The sequence below is a fragment of the Hylobates moloch genome, unplaced genomic scaffold, assembly GCF_009828535.3.
Source record: "Hylobates moloch isolate HMO894 unplaced genomic scaffold, HMol_V3 SCAFFOLD_1, whole genome shotgun sequence".
In the NCBI taxonomy this organism is placed as follows: domain Eukaryota; kingdom Metazoa; phylum Chordata; class Mammalia; order Primates; family Hylobatidae; genus Hylobates; species Hylobates moloch.
The window spans coordinates 140,085,280-140,100,795 of NW_026652276.1; the positions used below are offsets into that span (position 1 = coordinate 140,085,280).

General features: G+C 37.3%; 1 pseudogene; it reads left to right on the forward strand.

The window, feature by feature from the left end:
* The first annotated feature begins 1,108 nt into the window (after positions 1–1,108).
* LOC131383613 (tigger transposable element-derived protein 1-like) lies at positions 1,109–13,978 on the forward strand (annotated as a pseudogene).
* The last annotated feature ends 1,538 nt before the right edge of the window (positions 13,979–15,516 follow it).

Below are 15,516 nucleotides of genomic sequence, written 5' to 3' on the forward strand. Positions count from 1 at the left end.
GAACATATGTAGACATTTCTGTTGGGTGCAAATGTAGGAGTGGAATTTCTGGATCATCAGGTGTATGTGTGTAAGCTTTAGTGGTTATTGCCAAAAGATTTTTCCAAAGTGGTTATACCAATTTGTACTCCATTCACAGAATATGAGAACTGTACCTCCTTGCCAACATGAGGTATTATCATTCTATTTAAAACAATACCTTAGTAGGTGTGTAGCATCTTCTTGGAGTTTTAATTTGTATTTCCCTGATGGCTAATGATATTGCGCACCTTTTTGTAGGCTTATTGGCCATTTGGGTATTTTCTTTTGGGGTTTGGGCAATAATTTCAAAGGACACAACCCTGAATGCCAAAATCCCACATGCTGAAATCCCAAAAGATCAAAATTCCTGAAGTCTAAAATTTCAAAAATCAGAATCCCAGAAGACCAAAACCTTGAAAATATAATTCTGGAAAAAATAGTTGTAAAAAAATTCTTCAAAAACACGTTTATTTACATTTATAAAAGGGGATTTGTTTAAGAAACCAAAATCAACAGAATACTTCATAGGCTACTTTACATAATAAAATAGATAATAATAACATATATAATTTTGCAAGTGCAAACAGGTATACTAATGGCAGTCACACAGGTGCAAAAATTATGAGCAGGTAAACCATATTTGTAAAGAAATAGGTCAACAAGCAAAATGTACAGGCATACCTCATTTTATTGCACTTCACTTTATTGTGTTTCACAGATATTTGTGTTTTTTACAAATTGAAGGATTGCAGCAAACCAGCATCTAGCAAATCTGCCAGCACCATTTTTCCAACAGCATGTGCTCATTTCATGTGTTTGTGTAACAATTTGGTAATTCTCACAATACTTCAAACTTTTTACTCCTATTATATCTGTTATGGTAATCTGTGATCTTTGATGTTATTGTAATTGTTGTGCGGCATCACGAACCACACCCACATAAGATGGTGAACGTAGTCTATAAATGTTGTGTGTGTTCTGATTGCTCCACCAACCAGGTGTTCCCCCATCTCTCTCCCTCGCCTCAGACCTCCCTATTTACTAGGATATAACAATATTAAAATTAGGGCTGATCTATACCCCTACAATGGCCTCTAAGTGTTCAAGTGAATGGAAGCATTGCACATCTCTCACTTTCGATCAGAAGCTTGAAATTATTAAGCTTGATGAGGAAGGTGGCATGCCAAAAGCTGAGACAGGCTGAAAGCTAGGCCTCCCGGGCCAAACACTTAGCTAAGTTGTGACTGTAGAGGAATTGATCTTGAAGAAAATTAAAAATGCTACTTTAGTGAACACATGAATAATAAGAAACTAAAATAGGCTTACTGTTAACATGGAGAAAGTTTGAGTGGTTTGGATAGACGATCAAACCAGCTACAACATTCCTTGAAGCCAAAGTCTAATCCAGAGCAAGGCCCTAACTCTTTTTGAATCTATGAAGGCTGAGAGAGGTAAGGAAGCTGCAGAAGAAACATTTGAAGCTAGTAGACGTTGTTCCATGAGGTTTAAATAAGGAAGTGGTCTCTATAACCTAAAACACAAGGTGAAACAGCAAGTGTTGATGGAGAAGCTGGAGCAAGTTATCCAGAAGCTCTAGCTAAGATAATTGATGGAGGCGACTACACTAAACAACAGACTTTCATTGTAGATGAAACAGCCTTCTGTTGGAAAAAGATGCCATCTAAGACTTCCATAGCTAGAGAGGAGAGATCGATGCCCGACTTCAAAGCTTCAAAGGACAGTCTGACTCTCTTGTTAGGGGCTAATGCAGCTGGTGAATTTAAATGGAAGCCAATGCTCATTTATGATTCTGAAAATGCTAGCGCCCTTAAGAATTATGCTAAATCTACTCTGCCTGTGCTCTATAAATGGAACCACACCTGGATGTTAGCACATCTGTTTTCAGCATGGTTTACTGAATATTTTAAGCCCACTGTTGAGACCTATTGCTCTGATCAAAATATTCCTTTCAAAATATTACTACTCACCCAAGAGCTATCATCCAAGAGTTCTGATGGAGATCTACAAGGAGGTTAATACTTTCATGCTTGTTAAAACAACATCCATTCTGCATCCCATGGATCAAGGAGTCATTTTGACTTAAGTCTTACTTAAATACATTTTGTAAGGCTATAGCTGCCGTGGGTAGTGATTCTTTTGATGAATTTGGGAAAAGTCAATTGGAAACCTTCTGGAAAGCATTCACCAGGCTGGGCGTGGTGGCTCACACCTGTAATCCCAGCACTTTGCCAGGCCAAGGTGGGCAGATCACCTGAGGTCATGAGTTTGAGACCAGCTTGGCTAACATGGCAAAACCCTGTCTCTACTAAAAATGCAAAAATTAGCTGGGCGTGGTGGTGGGCACCTGTAATCCCAGCTACTCGGAAGGTTGGGCCTGGAGATTTGCTTGAACCCAGAAGGCAGAGGTTGCAGTGAGCCAAAATGGCACCATTGCACTCCAGCCTGGGTGACAAGAGCAAAACTCTGTCTCAAGGAAAAAAAAAAAAAAAGATTCGTCATTGTAGGTGCCATTAAGAACATTTATGATTCAAAGGAGGAGATCAGAATATCAACAATAATAGAAGTTTGGAAGTTGATTCCAATCCTCATGGATGACTTTGAGTGATTCAAGACTTCAGTGAGGGAAGTCACTGCAGATGTTATAGAAATAGCAAGAGAACTAAAATTAGAAGTAGCACCTAAAGATGTGACTAAATTGCTGTAATCTTAGATAAAATTTGAAGGGATGAGGAGATACTTCTTATAAATGAGAAAAGAAAGTGATTTTTCGAGATGGAATTTACTCCTGGTGAAAATTCTGTGGACATTGTTGAAATGACACCAAAAGATTTAAAATATTACATAAACTTAGTTGATAAAGCAAGGTTTGAGAAGATTGACTCCAAGTTGGAAAGGAGTCCTACTGTGGATCAAATGGTATCAAAAAGTATAATATGCTACAGAGAAATCTGCCATGAAAGGAAGAGTCAATTGCTGCAGCCAACTTCATTGTTGTCTTATTTTTATAAATTGACACAGTAATTCCAACCTTCAGCAACCAACACTCTGATCAGTCAGCAGCCATCCACATCAAAGCAAGACCCTCCACCAGCAAAGATTACAACTTGCAGAAGGCTCAGATGATCATTGGCATTTTTAAACAAGAAATTTTAAATTAAAGTATGTACACTTTTTAAAGACAATGCTATTGCACACTTAGACTACAATATAGTGTAAACATAAATTTTATGTGCACTGGGGAACCAAAAAGTTTGTATAACTTGTTTTATTTTGGTGGCCTGAGACTGTATCCATGATATCTCCAAGGTATGCCTATATAGATGCATATCACTATTGTTGGTAATTGTGTGCATCCAGCTTTATGACGCCGTCATTCAAAATACCATGATGTAAATCTTTTGATGAGATAGATAAAAAACTATGATGGGTCACCCCTGCATGTGCAATTGTCCAAGTTTGGAAGATCTCAAGAAATTTTATCTTTCGCAAATATAGATGTACAAAAGGACATCTCTTCATTTGTTGAGGAAGTTTCAACATTCTTATGAGTGCACGCAGTGCTTATGCACAAAATCAACATTGTGATCATGCACTTTTATGGAGCCAAATTTGCAAAAAACACATAAAACAAATGGGAACTCTCTAAAGGTCTTAACACAATGTATACCTCTAACACTGGAAATGATGTGAAGATGAAACGCATAATATAGTGAATTGACCCTGTGTGTGAAGAGGCAGAAGTCCTACACAGTTGAGTAACTTGGAATGAGAAGATTTTTTGTCTTTTTCGCCTGAGTTTTCACTTCTTTTATGATCTTCAAAACACTCACTGCACTTGTATTTGGAGAGTGGATGTGGTCTACACATTTTCTAAATATATGCTGTCCATTTGAAAGTTTGATTGTGGCTCAGCTGTTACAATTAAGCAATTTCTGCTTTTGCAGTACCAATAATAATTAGCTTTAACATTTTTGTCCTTCCCCATTAAGGAGCTTCATATGCTTAATTTATAAGAGCCTTTTTGCAAGGGAAAATTTCACAGATCTCTTCCATTGTGTTGGAAAAAATAAAGTAAGAAGGAATGATATTTACTTTTTCCAACACCAAATTTGTATTAGTCACTGTTCTCCAGAGAGACAGAACTAATAGGATATCTATTTATCTACATAAGCATATGATGCAATTATGGTGGTGGAGAAGTGCCATGACAGGCCACTCTTCAAAAGCTGGAGACCTGTGGGGATCCTGCTGGTAGGGTGGCTGTGTCCAAATCTGAAGGCCTCAAAACCAGGGAAGCTGATGGTGTAACACTCAGCCTGAGGCTAACAGCCTCGGGACCTGCAGGGACTGCTGATGTAAGTTCTCGAGTCCAAATGCCAGCTATCCTGGAGTTCTGATGTATAAGGCAGCAGAGGAAAAGTTTGTCCCAGCTCACAGAAAAAGACCCATTTTACTTTCTGCATTTGTTCTCTCTGGACTCCCAGCCAATCAAATGGGGCCTCCAATAGTGAGGCCAATCTTCCCCTCCTAGTCCAATCAGACTTGTAGACTAATCTCCTCTGGACACACCCTCACAGACACACCCAAAACAATACTTTACCAGGTTTCCGGGTTTTTGTTAATCCAGGCAAGTTGACACTTAAAGTTTGAGAGTCAAGAAGTTGTGCATATCTCAACCAAAATAATTGTATAGAAAACCACACCTAGACTCATCAAAGTAAAACTGCTGAAAAGCAAAGAGAAAGTTTAAAATAAAGTAGAATGAAGAAAACAATAAAAGTAAAAGCCAAAATCAATGAGATAAATATTCAAAAGTGGAAATTGACAAAGCCTAAAGTTGCTTTTTAAAAATATTAGTGAAATTATGAAAACTTCAGAATTGCTTTGGCTATTTGGGGTCTATTATGGTTCCACATAAATTTTAGGATTATATTTTCTATTTCTATGAAGAATGCCATTGGGATTTTGATAGGGATTGCACTGAATTTTACGTATTGCTTTAAGCCGTATGTTCATTTTAACAATATTCTTGCAATCCACAAGATTGGTATCTTTCCATTTATTTGTGTCCCCTTCAATTTCTTTCATAAGTGTTTCACAGTTTTCAGTGTATACATCTTTCACTTTCTTAGTTAGATTTATCCCTAAGCATTTTATTTTATTTTATTTTGATGCTATTGTAAATGAGATTATTTTCTTGATTTCTTTTCAGCTAGGCTGTTATTTTTGTCTAGGAATGTCATGGACTTTTGTACATTAATTTTGTATCCTGTAACTTTATTGAATTTATTTATTAGATGTAACAGTTTTCTGCTGGAGTCTTTCTGGTATTCCACATTTAGAATCATGTTATTTGCAAACAGAGATAATTTTATTTCTTTATTTCTGATTTAGATACCTTTTATTTCTTTTTCTTGTCTCGTTGTTTTATCAATTTTTCATTGATATATGATAATTGTACATATTTATGGGGTATATGTGATAATTTGATACATACATACAATGTATAATGAGCAAATCAGGGTAATTAGGATATCCATCACCTCAAACATTTATCATTTCTTTGTATTGGGAACATTCCAAATCTTTTCTTCTAGCTATTTTGTAACAGAAAACAAATAGCTGCTAACTATGATCATTCTATTGAACAGTATAATTTATTCTTTATATATATAACTATTTTTGTACCCTTTAACCAACCTTTCCTTTTTCCTCTCCTTCCCCTGAACCCATTGTTCCCAGCCTCTGGTAACAATCACAATGTGGTAACTTTCTATTTCTAACTAATTTAGACTCTCAAAAAAGTTTGCTTTCAACCTTTAGAAGATCAACTTTTTAGCTCCCACATATGAGTGAGAACGTGTGATATTTGTCTTTCCATGCCTGGCTTATTTCATTTAACATAACAACCTCTGGTTCTATCCATGTTGCTGCAAATAACAGGATTTCACTCTTTTTTATGTCTGAATAGTTTTTCATTGTGTGTGTGTGTGTGTGTATATATATGTATATATGTGTATATATGTATATATGTCTATATATGTATATATGTGTATATATGCATATATATTTTTTGATTTGATTTTTGTATATGGAGAGAGATACAGATCAAGTTTCATTCTTCTGCATATGCATATCCAGTTTTTCCAGCACCATATATTGAAGGGATTGTCCTTTCTGCAATGTATTTTCTTGGCACCTTTGTAAAAAATCAGTTGGCTCTAAGTGTGTGGATTTATTTCTGAGTTCTCTATTGTGTCCCATTGATCTATGTGTCTGTTTTTTTGTCAGAACCATGCTGTTTTGGTTACTATAGCTCTGTAGTATATTTTGAGGTCAAGTAGTGTGATGCTTATAGCTTTGTTCCTTTTGCTTTAGCTATCAGAAATCTTTTGTGGTTCCACAGGATAGGATGTAGCAGCAGTTCAGCTCAGGAATTGTGGGCCACCAGGAAGAGGTGGTTCAGTGGTGACAAAGCCTGAGGGATGAAGGGGTGCAGTGACTACTGGCCCCCAGAACGTGACACATTCCAGTAGCTCAGTGCAGTGTCGGTGTGGGCCATGGGGAGGCAAGGCATAGTGTCAGCTGCTACTCTGAGTGGTCAAGGCATGCAGCAGTATGGACTCTGGGCAGCTCCTGCAGCTGGGCATAGCACCTGTGAATACTGCAGGAGTCCCCAGTAGTGAGGACTGTAGTTCAAGGTGGTGATGGGGGTTGTCAGGGTCCTTCTGTTTTCCTTTTCCCTGCAGGGAAGTCCCTCCTGGTTCCAAGCTGATCTCGACTGGGGGATGGGTGGCAGAGGCAAAGTGTTTCCTTTGGTTCTCTATGTGACCATACTGGGTTTCTGTGCTCTACCGGTTCCTGCTATTTCTGTGATGTGCTCTGACACTCTCCTTTAGTTATTTTCATCAATGTGTGGTTGTTTGGCTGTTTGTCAGGGAGATAAGTGCTAGGAATTTCTAATTGGCCATCTTGTTCTGCCTCCTCTATTTAAGCTTTTAAGAATATATTCTACTTGTTTGGTTTAATTTTCACATTTTCATGAGCATATTAATGGTAGTAGACATTTTAAGGTCTTTGCCTGATGACCTCCATATCAGGATCCCTGTGATTGTATTTTTGCTTTACATTCTTGGTCATTTGTTTCTACTTCTTGGCATGCCTATTTTTTTTTTTTTTAACTTTCTAACTAATTTTAGACTCTCATAAAAGTTTCAAATACAGTATAAAGAGTTTCATTAAGACATTCTTCTATATGAAAGAGATGTTCCTTCTCCCCATTTATTTATTTGGTTGTTTATTTATAGCATTATGGGTTTATGGATATTTATTTTATTTCATGGGTTACAGTCCAATACTATCGTTATTTATTTTGGCCCTCCGAACATTCCAGCTTTGGTTATGAGGAGCCCCTTTAAGTTGGCTCTTTTGTCCTTTTGACAAGACCCCTTATGTTTTTAACACTTTTATTACAGGAGTTATTAAGAAATTATTTTAGGCAGATAGGGTAAAACAGTACTCAGTAAGACTTTTTCTTTTAATAAAAAATTCACCCCCAAAAACATTTCTTTTCCAACAGAAAGCAGCCTGAAAAACCAGACCAGCAAGCATTGGTATGCAAATGCTGGTGGCTAGAAACCAGGTCCACCCAATATGGCTGTTCCCACCCTCTTCTCCTTGTCATAATGTGTGCCAGGTGTCATAGCTGCCTCCAGATAAAACCACATGTGCAGGACATCATGGTGACCCGTATTTGCATATTAAGAGGCTAGGGCGGGAGGGCCAGGTTTTTCCCGGGCTGCATGAATGACACACCTGGTCAAACCAATCCCCTGGACCCTATGCAAATCAGACACCGTTTCCTCCAGCCTCCCAGTATAACCGACTGCTTTCCACCGCTCATGGGGTTTTTAGTCTGGAGTCCCCCTCCCTCTACTAAAAATACAAACAATTAGCCTGGTGTGGTGGCAGGCACCTGTAATCCCAGCTACTAGGGAGGCTGAAGCACAGGAATCGCTTGAACCTGGGAGGCGGAGGTTGAGGTGAGCAAAGATCACCCACTGCACTTCAGCCTGGGTAACAGAGCAAGACTCTGGCTCAAAGGAAAAAAAAAAGAAACTAAGATCTGAGTGCTAGATGGGCTTGTTGCTTCTAGGCCCTCTTAGCAATGAGAGGTAGGAAATATGTCTGTGCACACTTACACATACACGAACATCCATTTTACTTCTCTATCTGTATAGACTCTAGAAACATGAATTTGCATTGAAACCTCAGATTCCAGTCCAGCAGCAAAGGTTCATTTTAGCCTTCTACTTTCCTTACTTGTCACTTCTTTGACGGTGAGAAACTTGGTTTTCATTATCTACTTATTTGTTCAGTTCTAGTAGATGCATAAACTAATTTCAGAATGGTTAACCTGGGCTTCTATGAGAAACAAATTTACCAACTAGGCTACAGCATTTGTGTATAGTTCTTTTTGTCTTTAGTACCAATCAAAAATCTTGCTGTCCAGAGTTACTTAGGTTAGTTGTTTTTTTCTCTCTCTGTCACCCGGGCTGATGTGCAGTGGCACAATCATGGCTCAATGTAACCTGAACCTCCCAGGCTCAAGCGATCCTCCTGCCTGGGCCTCCTAAGTAGCTGGGACTATAGGCATGAGCCACTACACCTGGCCAACAAGTTAGTTCTTTTCTTCCTTACTCCCTTCATTGTGGTTATGTTCTTTGTTTACAATATAGGTAAGTTAATGTGGTATTGTTTGTACTCCATCTTGAGTTCCCTTCACAACCTGGTTGGTTTGAATTGTTTATTTCTTTGAATGCGTGTAACATTTCTATGGTTGTAGGAGTGGGATCTATACAAAAAGATATACTCAAAAGTGTTATTCCTTCCTCACCCCATTTTAACCTGTCCCATTCCTTTCTTCTATCTATTCCTTTCCCACCTACCTGCTGTAGTTCTTGGTTTATCTGTCACCTACCTGCTATAGTTCTTGGTTTATCTTTCCTGTGTTTCTCTTGTGTAAATGATCAGCAATGTGTCTTTTCTTATACCTTCTTCTCTGCGTGGTAGGTAGCATGGTATTCATTCCCTTTTGTACTTGCTTTTTTTTTTTTTTTTTTTTTGAGACAGAATCACATTCTTTTGCCAGGCTAGAGTACAGTGGCGCGATCTCGGCTCACTGCAACCTCCACTTCCCAGGTTCAAGTAATTCTCCTGCCTCAGCCTCCTGAGTAGCTGGGACTACAGGCATGTGCCGCCATGCCCAGCTAATTTTTGTATTTTTAGTAGAGACGGAGTTTCACCATGTTGGCCAGGATGGTCTCGATCTCTTGACCTCGTGATCCACCTGCCTGGGCCTCCCAAAGTGCTGGGATTGCAGGCTGCACTTGCTTTTTACACTTAGCCTGGTATCTTGAAGATCACTTCATATCAATTAATAGAGACCTTCCTTTATTTCATTTTCTTTTATATTTTTGTTTCTTTTTACAGCTACATAGTATTTCATTGTGTGGAAGTATCACCGTTTATTCAGCCACTCTCCAAAGTATGACTTTTAGGTTGTTTCTAATCTATTGCAATTTCACAGAATGCTACAGTGAATAACTTGGAATATGTATTTTTGTACTGTGAGATGTGTATCTTCAGTGTGGATTCCTAGAAGTTGGATTACTGGCTTAAAAAATAAGTGCATGCAGAGTTTTGTTAGGTATTTCCAAATTCCCTTCCAGAAAGATTGTGCCAATTTGTATTCCCATCAGCAATGTATGAGAGTACCTGTTTCCTCACAGCTTTGCCAACAAAATGTATTGTCAGGCGTTCTAAGTTTTGCTAATCAGTTGTTGAGAAATGGTATTAAAGAATAATTATCATTTTACATATGTTTTGGAACCATTTTTACTATGTCTTTATGAATAGCCTATGCCTTTTTCCATTTTTCTATTACATTTTGCTTCCCAACCTAAATGCTCATCAATCAAAGAGTGGATAAAGAAAATGTCGTATATATACACCATGGAATACTACTCAGCCATAAATTGGAATGAAATAATGACCTTCACAGCAACTTGGATGGAGCTGGAGGCCATTATTCTAAGTGAAGTAACTCAGGAATACCAAACATTGTATGTTGTCACTTATAAGTGGGAGCTAAACTATGAGGATCCAAAGGCATAAAAATGATATAATGGAATTTGGGGACTCAGGGGAAAGGTGGGAGGTGGTAAATGATAAGACAATACAAATTGGGTACAGTGTACACCTGTTGGGTGATGAGTGCACCAAAATCTCAGAAATCACCACTGAAGAACTTATCCATGGAGCCAAAAACCACCTGTACCCCCCAAAACTACTGAAATAAAATAAAAATAAAATTTTTTTGGTTTCTTGGTCCTTAATTTTTAAGCATTCTCTAACCCTTTATCTGTGAGATATGTTGCAAATATTTTTTCCCAGTTTGTCAGTTATCTTTTGGCTTTTTAAATTGATATTTTGTTTGTTTTTGTCATAAAAACCTTTTTATTTGTCAAAAGTTACTTTTTATCTCTTTTTCATTGCCTCTGGATTTTGAGTCATAGTTAGCAAGGCTTTTTCCTACATTAAGATTAAAGAATAATTCAAGTACTTTATGTTTTCACTTTTTTTCTTTATATCCCTGAAGTATTTGGAGTCTGTTCATATGTATACTGTGAGATATGGATCTCATTTTATCTTTTTCCAAATGTCTACTCAATTGTCTAACATTATTTATTTTTAAACATCTTTATTCCAGTGGTTTCAAATGCCATCGTCATCATATACTACTTTTTCTTTTTCTTTTTTTTTGTTTGTTTGTTTTATTCCTTTTTATTTTTTTATTTTTTATTATTATACTTTAGGTTTTAGGGTACATGTGCACAATGTGCAGGTTTGTTACATATGTATCCATGTGCCATGTTGTTTTGCTGCACCCATTAACTCGTCATTTAGCATTAGGTATATCTCCTAATGCTGTCCCTCCCCCCTTCCCCCACCCCACAACAGTCCCCGGAGTGTGATGTTCCCCTTCCTGTGTCCATGAGTTCTCATTGTTCAATTTCCACCTATGAGTGAGAACATGCGGTGTTTGGTTTTTTGTCCTTGCGATAGTTTACTGAGAATGATGTTTTCCAGTTTCATCCATGTCCCTACAAAGGATATGAACTCATCATTTTTTATGGCTGCATAGTATTCCACAGTGTATATGTGCCACATTTTCTTAATCCAGTCTATCGTTGTTGGACATTTGGGTTGGTTCCAAGTCTTTGCTATTGTGAATAGTGCCGCAATAAACATAGGTGTGCATGTGTCTTTATAGCAGCATGATTTATAGTCCTTTGGGTATATACCCAGTAAGGGGATGGCTGGGTCAAATGGTATTTCTAGTTCTAGATCCCTGAGGAATCGCCACACTGACTTCCACAATGGTTGAACTAGTTTACAGTCCCACCAACAGTGTAAAAGTGTTCCTATTTCTCCACATCCTCTCCAGCACCTGTTGTTTCCTGAGCTTTTAATGATGGCCATTCTAACTGGTGTGAGATGGTATCTCATTGTGGTTTTGATTTGCATTTCTCTGATGGCCAGTGATGATGAGCATTTCTTCATGTGTTTTTTGGCTGCATAAATGTCTTCTTTTGAGAAGTGTCTGTTGATGTCCATCGCCCACTTTTTGATGGGGTTGTTTATGTTTTTCTTGTAAATTTGTTTGAGTTCATTGTAGATTCTGGATATTAGCCCTTTGTCAGATGAGTAGGTTGCAAAAATTTTCTCCCATTCTGTAGGTTGCCTGTTCACTCTGATGGTAGTTTCTTTTGCTGTGCAGAAGCTCTTTAGTTTAATTAGATCCCATTTGTCTATTTTGGCTTTTGTTGTCATTGCTTTTGGTGTTTTAGACATGAAGTCCTTGCCCATGCCTATGTCCTGAATGGTATTGCCTAAGTTTTCTTCTAGGGTTTTTATGGTTTTAGGTCTAACATGTAAGTCTTTAATCCATCTTGAATTAATTTTTGTATAAGGTGTAAGGAAGGGATCCAGTTGCAGCTTTCTACATATGGCTAGCCAGTTTTCCCAGCACCATTTATTAAATAGGGAATCCTTTCCCCATTTCTTGTTTTTGTCAGGTTTGTCAAAGATCAGATAGTTGTAGATATGCGGCATCATGCTCTGTTCCATTGATCTATGTCTCTGTTGTGGTACCAGTATCATGCTGTTTTGGTTACTGTAGCCTTGTAGTATACTTTGAAGTCAGGTAGCGTGATGCCTCCAGCTTTGTTCTTTTGGCTTAGGATTGACTTGGCGATGCGGGCTCTTTTTTGGTTCCATATGAACTTTAAAGTAGTTTTTTCCAATCCTGTGAAGACAGTCATTGGCAGCTTGATGGGGATGGCATTGAATCTATAAATTACCTTGGGCAGTATGGCCATTTTCACGATATTGATTCTTCCAACCCATGAGCATGCTTTCTTATATGAGTCTTTCTCTGAATTTTCTACTCTGCCTCATTGGCCATGTGCCTGTGCCATGTTGTTTTAATTATAGAGGCTTTATAGTATGTTTTAATGTCCACTACTCCTCCCTCATAAGTATTCTTTTCCCACATCTTCTGGCTATTTCAACATATTTCTTTTTCCACATAAAAGCAAATATGGTCATGTTCTTTGTTTATAATACAGGTAAGTTAATTTGTTATTGCTTCTACTCTATCTTGAGTTTGGTGTCACCTTTAACTCCATAAAATAGCTTGTTGGTGCTTTTATTGGCATCACATTTCATGTGTAAATTATCTTAGGGAAAACTCATATCTTTTATAATATTAAACTATCCTGCCTAAGAACAGAAAATGTCTATTCGTTCAAATCTACTTTTTTTTTGTCTTTCAGGAGTGTATTAAAATTTTCCTTATACATATTTTACATACTTCTTTTTAAGCTTATTTCTAAATATTTTATCTTTTTGGTTACTATTGTAAATGAGGTGTTCTCTACCATCATGTCTTCTAACTTTTCATTGTTTGTGGATATGAAAGCTATTGATTTTTTCTGTCATTTTAATATCCTGCTACCTTACTCAATTGTTTTATTGTTTGAGTTAGTTTCATCATTGATTCTGTTGGGTTTTGCTAGTATACTGTTATAGCATCTTCAAATAGAGAACATTTTACTATAGCTTTATCCATTCTTAGGCCTTGATTGATTTCTTTTACCTGATTACTTTCACTCATAACTCTAGTACAGTGTTGGATAGTAGAAGAGATAGTGGTCATCCTCGCCTTTTTCTTTATCTTAGTAAAAATGCCTGTTAATGTTTTATTAAATATGAAAAATTATATCAAGCATGAAAAATTATAGAGAATCTGAATAGTTATTTTCCCAAATTTGGAAATTAATTTTCTTCTAATGGGTACATAACAAATGAAAAAAATCACTGTTTGATCTAGTTGGGACTGTCAGTTTCTCAATGTGTATCACTGTTCAAGCTTTCAGGTAAAAATCATTGAAGACTTCTTTTTGTAGGTTTTGGGGCCCCATTTTATCTTCCCAGGACTATAAAACTGTCAACATGTCTGCCACTTAATTGATACTTTTGGTTTAGTTTCACAAATCTCACCTTATATATGTACATTTTAGGAATCAGCAAGTACCGTGAGTAGAAATTAATGCAGAATCTTAAGGTATCCTAAGAGTTCTTCTACCCTGGATCTTAGCATCGTGGGGTATCCTCTGACACCTTCAAACAGCTGGATTTTTTTCTTTATATTCTATCCAGCTTTGATGGTGTCCTCAGCAGGACAGATGGTCTGATCAGGTACTCCATTGAGCTGGAAGCGGAAGTTATCTTCAGGTCATATTTCTCAAGTGAATGCTATTTCCTGGTGAATTCTGAAGACCCAGTAAGACTAGATTTTGAAGATAATTGAGTACTCACATTGGGATTTGTGCGTTTTTACTGAAACTGATTACCACACTGGCATGCAAGAAATGCCATTGCCTCAGGCCATTGATACTGGAAATCTGAATAGCTATGCCCTAGTAGATTTTGGTTTTAGCAGATACCACTTTGAAGTTATTGTACATCTTCCCTGGTTATAATGCTCAGATTAGAAATCTTAAATATTTTCAGCTCTCTACTCTCCCTCAGTTTTCTTATTAGGTGAGTTGCAAAAACCTACTGATTTTTGCCTCTTCTATAACCCTTCTCTGTCCTTCACTTTCCATTCTCAATGATAGTGCCCAGATTCAGACCCTATTGTCTTTTTCCTGGACTACTTTCATAGCCACTGTCTGCTCTTCCAGCCTCTCATTTCAAACACCCATCTCCCTTCTAATCTATACTGTATGCTGCTAACAGAGGTGGTCAACCTAATAAATAGTTCAGAGTGTGAAATTCCCCTCAGAAACCTCTTCACTGCTTAATGAGGGAAGTCCATCATTATCTGATCTCACATTATAATCTCCTCCACAACTTCTCCCATTCATTATCCCATGAATCTCTGATCCAGTTATTCTGTCCTTGAACACGCCACACAATAGCTCACCTTCATGCTTTGGCTCATGTTGTTTTCTTTGATGAAACCATCCTTTTAAAATCTTTTCAAATTTTTGAAATCCTACTCATCCTTAGAAATCCTGCAGAAGTTTCAGAAGCTCCTTGAAATCTTCCCTAGTCCTTCTAGTCAGAATTAGTTGTTCCTTCTTTTGTATTCCCATAGCATTGCTTGTAATAATATTTAGCACTTGCCTTGTATAATGTGGAGTTGACATATATTGAGTACTTACTGTATGTTGTGCTAGAGAATGAGCTAAGCTCTTGACAAATGTTATCTCATCCATTCCTCTATATTCAGTGAGAAAAGGACTAAGAACTATTGTTATCTTCATACATAGAGGGGGAATTTAGAGTGATTTATATGTCTTTTTTACATAATAAAAACTCATTCAAAGTATAGAACTTATCTGATAAATTAATACTTACTATTCCAGTGCCTTCTACAAAATAGACTCTTGCTAAATAAATTTTGCTGAAACAAAGAGGCTCTTTATTGGATGACCTCCCATTGGCCCGAAAGTCTTATTATCCATAAGAGGTTCATTCACTCCCTTCAGGAAACTAAGTCAGGTAACATTTATTGAACTCTTACTATGTGACCATTTATATATTTCACATAATCTTGGCCACAGGTTCTGTTATGTTTCCCATATTACAGGTGAGGAAACTAAGGTTTTAAGGAAGTTAAGTAACCCGCCTATGACCACACAACTAGTAAGTGTTAGAGCCCAAACTGGACTTATTGCTTTCTGTCTCCAGAACTAGATCTCTTAACCATTATATTATACTGTCTTATAGAGCTAATGGTAATTGTGATTGATTTCAAATTGGATGTATGAAGTATGTTTGTCTTTTCAAATTTATCTTCGCTTTTTTCCTGGAGACATAGCTTCCCAGCTAGAGACTAAA